The sequence below is a fragment of the Aythya fuligula genome, chromosome 15, assembly GCF_009819795.1.
Source record: "Aythya fuligula isolate bAytFul2 chromosome 15, bAytFul2.pri, whole genome shotgun sequence".
NCBI classification, from domain to species: Eukaryota; Metazoa; Chordata; class Aves; order Anseriformes; family Anatidae; genus Aythya; species Aythya fuligula.
In genome coordinates, this window is record NC_045573.1 from 4,170,575 (window position 1) to 4,183,702 (window position 13,128).

At 43.6% G+C, this 13,128-nt stretch overlaps 1 protein-coding gene across 3 annotated transcripts in view; it reads right to left on the reverse strand.

The window, feature by feature from the left end:
- The window catches only part of SDK1 (sidekick cell adhesion molecule 1), a 387,420-nt gene that overhangs the window by 28,168 nt on the left and 346,124 nt on the right, over positions 1–13,128 (reverse strand). The window lies entirely within an intron of this gene.

Here is a 13,128-nt window from a genome sequence, read left to right on the forward strand (position 1 = left end):
TTTGTTGGGATCCAACTCGGTGCGGATGGATTTTCCTCCCCAGTGGCTAGCAAGGTCTGCTTTCCAGACCTGCTGCCTCTGCCTCCAGCAGATCTTAACAAAACAGCACGTTTTGTTTACAGGAGAGATGCCGAAGCGTGTCATGTTCAAACTCCAGAAGTGGGAAGGGAAAGGCAGGGCAAAGGGCACTCTTCCCCTTTCTCTGTGCTCGTGATGCTGCAGCCTTCACCCAGCCTACCTGAGAAAGCTGCCTCTTTTCTCTCTGCCCGTTTATGGGCCATAAATAGAAGTGATAAAACATTCACCACTCAAGTAAGATAGCCCCGGTTATCTGTTCCTCTGGAGACTTCCTTCTTTAGAGAGAATGACCTTCATAAGTCACACTTTTCTACCGATACTCCCTCCCCCCAGCGTTATAAAATAAAATAGTAATTAACACCCACTCAGCCTGACACCAACTATTTATTTTGTTCTAACTGTGTGGTTTCCATATTATCACTGCCCACCCTGCCGTTAATGGAAATGTTAATAACCAGCGCCAGGTTGTTGTGACAGATGCTTGGGCTCATTATCAGAAATTCTTATTTACCGCTCCATTAAACGACAGAATCGCACAAAAAAACAATTCAATCAAAACTAACTGGAGGAATTTTAACAGCCACATTAATAATCCAAAACATAAATAAAGTTCATGTCTTTTGCATGTTTGCCACCGGCAACTCTATTGCAAAATTATTGCTGTACAATTAAAATGTGAAAGGCAAAATTGAAAATAGCCATTATCCCAGTGCTCAGCTAAAACTATTTGTTTGTTATATTTTTTTGTTTCTTTTTTTGGCTGGATGTACCGAACGCACTAGGTGACAATGACTGTCAGTAAAACATAGGTTTGGCTTGTTCACAGGGGTGCTCTCGTCTAATTGCTGCCCTGCCTTCCTCTGTTTCTCTGGGGTATTGAAGGGGGCAGCTAGCTGGCTTGCTGGCTGCATTCACTGCAATGTAGTGCTGCTAAGGACCAAAAATCTCAGGATTTTGAGACTTTTGCAGCACATACCAGACTGCGAAGCCAAACCGATCACATAATACAAACCTGAAAATACATCTCAGAGATTTGCAGATGATGACATGCTCAGAGAAACAGGAATATGTACAATCACAGGAAAATGGATCACTTTAGCGATGTATTTTCTTTCTAGGTAGTCACACTACTGTCTGTCCTGAGTTGACAGCTTCAAAGTGCTTTCAATACCCATGTCTGAAGCGGTGTCTGCAATAGCATTTTTCTTTGGATCCTACACACCAGCCTGGAACAATTGCTGCTTCCGAGCTGCGACCATTAGAAGAGCCGGCGTGTGCAGCCTGCTGCCACAAAAACACCATTTTTCCTCAAACCCTTTTTATAGAGCACGTCTAAGAAACACAATGGTTAAAAACTGCCAGTGATCACTCTCCACTGACACCGTCGCTGCTGGAACTGCACTTTTGCTGGCACGGCGGTGGAGAATTTGATGGGAGGGGAAAAATAAAAAATAAAAGACTGTGGAAAAAAAGACATTTCACCACCCCAGAGCCTCAACAACATGCAAATTGTGTTGGTTTTGTGCCCTGTGAGTCTGTCCCTGTGTTCAACTTTCAAAGGCTGATCTGTCCCTCCTCTTCTAAGCACAGATTTCTTGTTGACAGCAAGGGACAGCAGAAAAGTGCTGCTTGCTCTTGCTGCGGCTCTGTGCACACAGCACATTACACTAACAGTGAAATGAAATACTTTAAAAAGGAAGAAACACATCCCTAAAGACTCTACCTGCTTGAAACCCCAGACCACTCACTGAATGTATGGACAGCCTGTGCCAATAAAAGTGAATGCATTTTAAACGTGAATTCAAAAGCCTTTTACCTTCTAGGAATGCAGTTCAAGATTAACGAGCTCTGATTTTTTCATGGCTGTTGAAATCACTAATACATAAAAAGCGAGGTTAAAGCCTCATACCTCACACTGCTTTAGGTGTTAGTGACATTATCAACAACAGCAGGAGTGACATAGACCCCTGAGGGTCCAAATTCAGGTCGTGGCAGGTGGAAGGCATTTCACTTTCCCTGAAAAATATGTATGCATTCATGAAATCTAATTCTCTGCACGTATCCTGCTTTGGAATCTCCTGCAGATATTTACAAACATTTCTTATTGGATTTCAATTCACCTTTAAGATAATCTCCTTGAAACTCTCAGTAAAAAAGTAAGGAGAAAAGCATTGTATCGTAATTAGTATTACAGCTATGGACTGGGTTGATGTTGGCACAGTTGTGAAAAGACAACAAGTCTATCTGGAGTTAGAGCAACAAGAGAGTGAAAATGGATGCATTAAAAAAGTTACACATCTACATCCAAATTTAAACTTATCACTGTCCTCATTTTGCACTTGAACTGAACAGCCTCTGCTCATGCTGCAGACAATTTGAGCTTGGAAATGCTTATAACCTTTAAAGAGAAGGTGCTTAAAATCCCCAGTGGCTCTGCACTAGATCTCCATGCACCGCAGAAGGTTCACCTTAGTTCTTCTCACTGCTTGCCTGGGATATTTGCTCTCTGGGCTGTGTGGCACTACGAGCTTTTCATCAATATGAAAGTACTGTTCCTTTTCTTAGTGACAGTTGCCACAGGTAGGCTACAAATCCTTGTGATTCATCGGGTAAACTTAATAACTGTTTTTATAAAGCATTCCTTGCTGCTGCTGCATCTGCTCAAATTTCTGGGTAGAGAAAGACTTCTCCTCTACCGTCTTTCAAATTACATAAATAAAGCCAGTATTATGTCAGGCAATTCACAGACAAGTCTGGGACAAGATGCCCTGATACTCACGTCATTTAAATAAACATGCAGACAAAAAAATAAAAATAAAAATAAAAAGGCAAAAAAGCAGTGAAAGAGACCAAAGATTTTCTGTGCAACAGCTTGATCCCACAGTTCCAAACAATCCCGAGCAAATTTCTGTTCTATAAAGACCTCTGATCCTTTTCTATCTAGCAAGCATTTCCCCCCCTCCTTGTTCATCAAAGCATGCTTTTGTGAACATGCCTGCTTTTATTCCCTAGTAATCAATATATTTGCATTTTGGTGTTAGCACCTAGAGGCCAGAATCTCATTGCACAATGTGTTGCATAAACACAGAATAAAGACAGCTCCAGGCCCTAAAAGCCTCTAATCTGTATGTCTACACATTCTAATGCAGGGGTGGTTGGAGCATGTTCTAGCATATCAACTGTAATCTTAGCTACCTTCTCCGTACAACAAGAGAGAAGACACAGCAATATTTAATGTAGCATAAGCGCACAATTACAGCATGAACACGCAGCACCTTCCAGGTTTACACAGTGGTTCCTGGCACACGCGGTCCTGGAAAAATGGAGCTGGAAAGGATCCTGAGAGGGCTCAGACAATCCAGCCTCCTGCATCACACTGGGCTCAGTTCTGCTGGTCAGATGTTTGTGTAATCTTGGCCACTGTCCCCTTTCCAAATTCCTCTGCCATCCCCACACGGACTCTGTCTATTTTAATAACTCTTAAAGCGTACTCTTGGGTTACTTGTTTTCCTTAACGTCTGGCCAAAGCCAGCCTTGCTGCACTGAAGTTCTGTTCCTGCAGTGGGATGGAGAACAGATCCTTCCCGCTCCCTCTGCAGCCGCTGCCCTCAAGTTATGGCAGAGATAAGAAACTGTTAAGTGGATTATAAAAAGCCAAACACAACAAAACAAACAGAAGGTCACAAGATAAAACAGCTGAGGCTGATCAGCAGAATGGGCAAAGGGAAATATAAGAGGCTTTCTTGCAGTCTGGGCTTAGAGAAGAAACACAAGGATGGTATCCTCCCGAGAAAGAACAAAGGGGTGTATTTGCAAATGTTTGCAGTCATTCCTTCCATGAAGGAAAAGCAGCATGAGAGAAAAACATTCTGTGCTTATTGGCCATTTTCTTACAGTGCCTGTGAAAGAAAGGTGGGAGCGAGGAACGCTTCCTCTGTGCGGCAGTACCTCTGTGCCATTAGGAATGCTGTGTGAGCTATGCTGATTAGTTCAATAACAATTAGTTAATTGTGCTTCAAAAACAGCAACTGTGAAGCTGCTTTCTGCTGTGACAAGGCAGTACAAGCTATATTTAGAATGTAAAAGATGTTTCCCACCAATTTCTGCCTGTTTTAAGCAAGGCTACATTTTCGTGATGGAAGTACACACCTTTTTTTTTTTTTTTTTCCTTTCCAAGAGCTGCTCTTTCTGGGGCTATTCAGATGTATTTCAGATGCAGTAGGACAGGCAGATCCACATTCAAAAGCACACATATTGACTGACATCCTTAACCCCTCCAACACAACTCTGTTTGCTAACACCAGACCTGATGATGCTCTTACTCTTATTCTGCCATCACAATTTGGCACCAAAACCTAGTGCTCTGCCAGTTACCAGCCTCAACAGGCTTGTGTCACCCTGCGACTTGACCTGAGTCTGAGAAAAGGAGTTCTCTGATCTCTCTCACCTTTGAGAAGCCCAACCTCCTACTGGAGGGCAGCTGCAAACAGACGGCTTTAAGTAGGAAATAACCCGTTCTTCAGCATGGTGAATTATGTGCTGATTTACAAGATTGCATAGATCAGTGTTAGAGAAATTGAAACATTTCCTAGTGTACAAGAGACCAAGAGAAGTCGATACAAGACTAATTCGAAGAAGAACTCTCTCACCTTTGCGAGCACTGATGAAGAGGGAGCACAGTCTAATCGAGCCAAAAAATAAAGACAAATCTACCTTGGTGGGAAAGAAGGGACGGTGAGAAGAAAAACGCTGTCAGGATTGAGATTTGAAGAACCTAGAGCACCCACCACTACTTTCTTCTTTGCCATTTTATCTGGATAGACAAAGACTTGCCCCCTGCCTGAACACTACATTTTGTGCAGTAGCCACATCACATTTTTAAGGGTTTTAAGGTCATGAAAAAATGCAAATAAAAGCAACTGCGAATGATACCCAGGAGTAACACACCCAGCTTCTCTGCTAATCACTGAGAGGCTTCCCAACATCCTCTAGGCATATCATCAGCCTTCTGGAGAGGTGTGTAGACTGATGCAGGTAGTTAAAGAAGGAGAGATCACATTCAACACACGTATTGGAAAAAAACATTGAAATGAAACAAGGACTAGAAATGGGTATTCTTTCCATGGACCCAGACTCTAGGAGGTTATCTGCCAGTGCCATTTTTTCAAACTAAGGAGGCAATCATGTTCTGAGGAAACCTCCACGGATATGACTTATTCATGAAGAACCTTTATAAACTGGCAAGTGAATCAAGCAGAAGTAATTCTCATCCTCTCCCTCACCATCTCTTCCAGCAGTGGTGAAAACACTGGTGCAGTGATTGCTGATCTTTTAACTCTGAGTTCAGTTTTCCCAATGAGCTATGTGCAATCTGGGATGTTCCTGGGGCAGATATGACCCGAGTGATGCAGAAAAGTTACTGTGTTCACAGCACAACGCCTAAACCAAGATGCGTGCTATAGAACGGTATTGTGAAATAGACCCTGCAAACAAAAGCTACACGCTTGGCTTTTGCTGAAGCCCGCAGTTCTACTTAGCTAATAAAAACCTAAAATAGGCTATCACATTGCATACTGAGATTATCCATCAAGAGACCGAGAACAACCGACCCAGAAGTAAAGCCCTTACAAAACTGTCAGACTGCCTCTGGAAAGGGCATGCAGGTGGTTAAAATGGGAAGGGGAAAATAATAAAATATACCTTTTTTTCTCTATTTTCTCTGTGTCAACAAGGATACTCTCACACAAAGGCAGCCCATCAGTCATCAGAGATAGACCCACGAGCAGGAACAGCAAGAGTCTGACACGCATTAGGTACGTGCAAACAAACATGCCGGCGTAAACCCTCACGCTGAAATCCCTTCTCACATCGATGTAAATTAGGGTTAGTTCTACTAAAGCGAGTGGAGCTAACCCAGTGTGAAAGTTGTGTAACTAGGAGCAGTGTCGGCTTCGATGAGCGCAGGATTCACCACCCGGGAAGTACTGAAGGTTGTTCAAGGACGCACGAGGTGGCGAAGGACTGCTGAGTGTTTGGTGCTCCAGCCCAACTCCTCTCCCACTTGCACCAGGAGTGGGAGCAGCACCACCTGGGAAAGCACCACTCTCAGTTCTCTTAAAAAAGTCCATTAGACAGCAGCAATGCTACCCACTTCAGACCATCTCTCAGGCTGATACCCGAGACTCCTCCTCTGCCATTTACACTCATGTTCCTCTCATTATAACTTGTTAATCCCACACTCCAATATCATAATACCACAAGTTCATGGCAGCAGACAAAAGCACCCACTTAGTGTTCGCTAACAGCAGCACCTACTACAGCCTAATAAGCGCCAACATCTCCTTATGCTCCACTAAAGTCAGGAGAACGTATCAAATAATTAGGGTGAATCTCCACTGGGTTTGCCATATCCCAAATGTTAAAAGCTGTATCAAAAAAGTCAAACTGAGCAGGTAAGATCTGCCACTGAGATAACCTTTCCCTGCGGCTTTTGAAGCAAGTCGTATAGTTGACCTCCAATGAGGGATTAATTTAGGATTTGCAGATTGCAATGGTCAGGGAACCCCAGGGAAACCTTTGAGGACTGTAATCCCATGGTCCTGGGGAGAGAGAGTCTAAATTTATGTCTTCTAAACTTTTGAGTGAAAGTTTTCTCCTAGTTTATTTTACAATCATAATATCTGTGAATTCATTACCGTGGTCCTCTGTTGCTGACACCATATTAGTGTCTGGATCTTTGTGGCCATGATGGTTTAGAATATTGCTAACTCATACTTTCATAATAAGAATGGCAACTTTTTTGCTTTCAGTCGACAACAGGCAACCTGAAACGCCTCCAGTACCATGATTGACGATGGATACAGCAAACAGATGTCAGAAAAGAAAACCAACTGTGCATCTCTACAGCTGGCTTCACAGCAAAGCCATTCAGAGGAGACAAAGCCACAGGAGCTGAGACCTGTGTGAAAAAAACTACATTTTGCTCACATATCCCAGGATGAAGCAAAACAAGCAGAGCAGGACTATGCAATTAGAGTAAACAGAAATTTGGCTGCAAATATAACCCTTTAGTCAAAAATACTCCAACTCTAGCCTGGGTCTGCTTGAATATGAGTTATCGGGCAGGGGCTTCCCCACTTCTTTACCAGTGCGATTTATGGTCCGTTTTACTTTATTACAGATTGCTCTTGTTTTTGAAAGGAAGGTTAATTCCTTTGCTTTTAATGGAGTAGCTCTGCTGTCAGCTCAGTAAGGCTCTGCATACACGATCAGCCTTCTCATCCCTCTGCCCTCTGTGCAGGGATGTCCCCGCACTCAGCTCTTCACAGGCCATATAACACCGCAGCAGAACTGTGAAAGGCCAATTTGTCCTGTCGCTCCCACTGCTGCTTGCACCAGCTACAGAACAAAGGCGGGAGTCCTGATGATGAATTCAAGCACAGATAGTATGTCTGTCTCAAGCTATGGTCAGTGCTGAAAATCGACATCAAATTGGTGGGTTTGCGAGACAGAAGTTCATCATCCCAGCAAAACATCGTGTGCCAATCACAGCCCAACACCACCTACGCCAACAATAGCAGTGGAAGAGATAAGGAAGCTCAGTTGATCAAAACCCGATTAGATTTTTGGTTGGACAGAAACATCTTTCCCACATTGAGATGTGATAAAAAGAGGCAATTAAACCAGAGCTAAGCAGGAGCTGCTGCACTGTATAAAGCATTGTGCTGTACCAAAGGCTGCTTATGACCAATATTAACAACTTAATGAGCTGTTAATGAGGCGCACATTCAGCTTTTACTTGCAGCATGAAAACACTGCAAATCATTTTAGGGAGCTTCTGGATCATCAATGGAGAATTAAAGATGTCAAATAAACCCATCAAATCTATGTCTCAATCTGGCCACTGCTTTCTAGTAAATTCTCTTAAAATTCCTTTTCCTGTATGGCAGAATAACTTGCTTTGACAGCAGTATGACTCCCACTTAGAGTCTGCTTCCTTCTGCCTTGACATTAGATTTCAGTCTCCAGAGAGCTGCAGGGATGTCTTTTTGACATGTTGACATTAAGGACACTTTTTCCACAGACTCACACTGGCACGGTTACTTGCTGTTTTACCGTTCTAAGATCAGCTACTGAGCTAAGCTACCAAATTCTGAAGTTTAATTCTGGAACCTCTGCACTCATCTATACACAAATTAAGAACTTAAAATTACCCTTCAAAAATAGCCAATTGGAGTAGGAAATGGAGGTAAGGTTTATCGAGAAAATTCATATCCATAATTCCCCAGCAGCGCAGCTCCACCGGTAACAAGCAACGACTAATGCTCTAATGTAGGCACGCTTTAGTTTGTTATTTTTTACTATGCTGTCATAACCCTGCAGGATTAGATAATGCAACCGAGTGCTATCTATACTGCTATTACCACCAGTGGAGCAGTGATGGGAACAACAAATCCAAATTGGACTAGCTGCAGACAAGCCCCAAGTGGAAACCATGTATACAGTGAGTCTGGAGTTTAAAATACACCACAAAATACTGATGTGATCTACCCAGTGGCTGATCCTGCTGTCTGAAAGGGAGTGCTGTTGAGATTTAGGGATTGTAGTTGTAATGGCTTGCAGTAACGCAAGAGAAGCAGAAAAGAGGTTTATATCCTGTTTGGAGTGGAAAAGGTCTTTTCACTTCTTTTCCCCCCAGCATCTTCCTATAGTTTTCCTTCCTTGCTCTGTTCTGATTTTACTCTGTTCTTTTAGCACGTTGTTGGTGAACCTCGTTTGGATCTTTAACTCTGAGCTCAGTGGCTTAGAGAGAAAGGCACTGGGGACAGGATGAAAACCCAGTGTCAAGCCTGGAGCAGGACATGCCTGTTATTGCAACAGCTCTGCAAGATTTTTTATATTGAAGATGAAGGGAAAGTAAAATCAATGTTTCAAACACCCTGCTGTCCCCCAAAAGTAGCCTTCTGCTGATGTTCCGAATTGTCAAAAATTAAAATGCAAATACCCTAACATATCAAAGGCTTGGCACTTCCAAAGCGCCAAGGAAGGTCAATCCCTTTGTTTAAAGTGGAAGAAAGCAAAACCAGTGATTTCTTTATTATACTGCTTTCCAATAGCTTCCCTCCCTCCCCTTTTGTTTATCAAGGGAAGATGCTGTCCCTAGGCTGACAGGTTTCAGACAACTGCAGTGTGAAACAGCCACGATAATCCCTCTCTTCCCTCCTCCAGTGGAGTCTGGGATGGAAATGCCCACCCAGTTCTTCTAGCTGTGCCAGCAGCAACACAGAGCCTATCTGCATAGGCACAGCCAGCCACTGAGAGGCAGAACGCACGTGTCCCAGACAGATAGGAGAAAACAGCCGAGGGGGCCACAGCAGACTGATTGAAGCTGCCAGTTCTAATGTGTTGAAATGCTGTCATTCTTCTTGTAGGCTGTTAACAAGGAGGCACAGGGGACTTCTCCGTACAGCATCTTCTCAGCTACGTTCGGGGCACAGAAGGAGATAAAGCTTTCGTGCTGTAAGAGAAAGGGGGCCCGAGGTAGTGCTGAGGGACTCCTTTCTCCAAAAAGTGACCTGGAACAGGTAGGCGAGTCCACATAAGATATTTTATACAAACACACAACAAGAACGAGGCCTGCAGGTAGAGATGAGAATACTTTGGCATTTGCAAGCTTCACATCAAGGGGTAAATTCAAGTTTTTGAAGAGTGTAAGAGAAGAGAAGCAGTCATCCCTCTGTCCCACGCCTGTTTCTTTCTAAGCTATGGTTACACTTTGATGAAAGCAAGATGGAGAGGAAACCTGCTTTTCCGAAAGATGATGTTAGCAACAAAAGCAGTGTTTCAGCAGAGGACTTCTTAGAAGGGGATCTCCGTTTCCCAGCTCTTTGCTCCTTCCCTTTCCTTTAGCAGAATGAGCACTGAGAGATCATTATTAAAAAGAACATTATTAAAAAGAACAACAAACCAGCCTCATCAGTTCTGGTGAATTCTGAAGGTCACCAATGTCACCATCAGTTATAATGACACACATCACTCCCCTCTCCACACGAATGGATTTACAACCTGTTCAAAGCCAAGCATCTCTCAGCGTACTTCACCCCTTCTGCTACCTCCTCTCCACACACACACTTGGTCTCCTCCAGCAGCAGCTGCTGGAAGAAATTATGAATTCCATTATTTTTCATCCAGAACAGCTTTGCAGTATGTAGCAAAAGCACTGGAGGCTGCAGGCTCGTTACTGCAGGATTTGTATTGCCGCCTTCCATTTTATTCACCATCCCAAATTAGGTGAAGCACGCGTGCCCCAAACCTGTGATTTCTGTTTAATTAAAATGCAGGTGGTGGAGCCTCCTGAACTCCAGAGCCCACCACACAATCAGATAGCGACAGCAAGCTGGTAAAATAATGCACTTGATGTAGTGGCTGCTCTAACAGAGTCTTAATTTCAGTCAAGCAGAACAGCACCTCTGGTAGCAGCTGCATTTAGGGCTGGGACGACTATCAGTACCCAGCCTCTCGCTGCACACTCACTGCCTTCCCAATCAAAGCCGGAGTCCCTGACAGCTCAACTGTTAAATGAATTAACAAGGCGAAAGGGGGGCTTGCCGAAGGGGCTGCAACTCCCTTCCTCGTTTCTGCAAGTGGCAGCTTTCAGTTTTTCTGTCGTTTGTCAGGAGCTGCACGTGGCTCTCTAATGAGTAGGGCAGGGCTGCAGCCAGATCTAAATAGGCTTTTTTTTTTTTTTTTTTTTTTTTACCTATTCACCTATTACATGGAGCTTAAGGCAGTGCAGGGGAGGAATCCAGAGGCTCGATGCAAGTGGGAACAGCACCGGCTCTGCTCAGAGGGACCAGGCAGCGCAGCGCCCCTGCACACAGCACAGTCCCTGCCTGGTCTCCTGGTGTGGGGAAGGTTTGCTCTCCACATCATGGAGTTTTGCAAACACCCAGACAGAACACAAAATGGAGCCTTCATTGGGTTATTTCATCTTATGGGAGAAAACTGCTGGGAGAAAAGTTTTGGTCCACCTATAGCAAACAAAACAAAACTAAACAAAGCCTGCTTGCATGTAGCCCCTTAGTTTACCTGGCTGCTCAGGATACAGGAGCTGTCATTCATGTCTAGCCCTTCGCCTACCAGCAGGTTGTTCTTACGGAGCTCCCAAAATCTCTCTCTACCCCTCGGTCAGAGCCAAATGAGAGCTGAGCACACAAGCTGCCTGAGGAGGATGCTGGTTTGGGTACGGCTGAACAACATGCTTGAAAGGAACTCCTCGTTCTGGTGCTTTTTACTCGTTTGATTTGCAAAACTGCCAGAAGGGTGGTTTTAATGGTGTATTTATTTGTTTATTTATTTCCGAGTTTGTTAGGGGGCTCCATTGCTCACTTGAGTTCTTACTGTAAAAATCCAGGTACAATGATTGGACAACGTCAAATCTAACAGGGGAGAGGGCAAGAGCAAAGGAAGGATTTGTGGATGCTTCTTCTTCTGCACTGATTATCTGACTGCACTGGACAGAGACGGGTCATTTACTGTTCTCATCCTGCACAGCACATCAACTGTCAGTATGATTTTTGGATGCTCCATGCTGTACAAAACACTGTGAATTCAACAGAGTTGGGTATTTTCGCTGTGCTGGCTTAAATACAGCACATTCCCCCTTAAGGCATATGCTGTATATTCCTTTTCACAACTGAAAGGAATCTTCTCACACCTACCAGAATTACTGCAACCCTAACAGCAGAACAAAACACCATTTAACAGTATTTGGACTTAAATTATCCAGGGTCTTCCTGGGGCTGGTCCCCTTCAGTAACTTTGTGTGCAGTGCTATGATCTCATTGCCAGCATCTGTTGTTTACTGAGAAAGATTTCTCTATTTTTTACATGGGTGACCCATCATCAAAGCTAAACAGACCCATTTTTTCCAGCTTGCTACTTAACCGCCTTTACCACGGGTAAGAACATCAAGCAAACAACAATAACAAGAACTTGTATTTCCCCAGCACACTTTAACTCAAAGGTGTCACAAGTCAATTTAAAACTTAAATTGCCATACCAGCTCCAATCACTTTGCTCACAGTATAAATCACAGTCGGCTCTGGAGGTGGAAGAAGCAGTTATATAACAAAGCATAGTAACTTCACACAACAAGTGTGAAAATCTGCAGGAAGCTCCTACGTTCATCACTTCTACTGCATGAATCCAGATTGTCCTGAAACAGAGGTAAATCCAGGATCTCTACAAATTGCACTGAGTCATGCTACAACTTCAGAAACACCAGCTCTGCCTGCCTGTGAAAGGTCTCCTGCATATCTGTTTCCTCCCAAGTTTTGCCCCTTCCAGTGCTCTGTTCCCTGAGTTACAATAAGAGAGACATGATATACCAGCATCTCTTTGTTTTCCCCAGCTGCTTTTCTGTGCTGTGTACACATGTAGAAATGTAGTTGCTGGCTCAGTTTGCAGCAGTGAGATTTTTAGTTCTGAAACAAAAATCTATTCTGAAGCCAGATACAGTTGGCTCCACTTGGGGCTTCCTTTGCTGCAGTTACAGAAGGAAGTTGGAGCAGCAGCAAGCTAGAAAAAATGTAAATATTGCCAACTGTTTCTCCAGAACCATGCTGCTCTGATTAATTTATGATGTTTTCAGAGAAAGATAGCGACTGGTACACCTTATTTGAAATGCAAAGGTTAAGCAGAGTTTAAAAAAAAACAACAACCTGTGCTTTACTGAGTTTTGAGCAATATATTTAATGAATAACAACAAAATGTATTAGCACCGAGTTTGATAACTTTTACAACCTAGCCTTGAGACAGAAGAACAAAAGTGCAATCAGATTTGTTCCCGGCAGCAGACTGAACAACAGGAGGGTGCATGCTGCTGCCTATTCTTGTTTTAAGCTTCAAAAAGATGTTGCTGCAGAAAATTGATACCATAACTAACAACTATTTCAGCACCAGCCTCTCTCCAGCTGGGGTCACCGTAAATACCGCACTGCCACTGGGGCTGTGAGGAAGACATCAGCTATTCCAGTCCTGCGCTGGCTG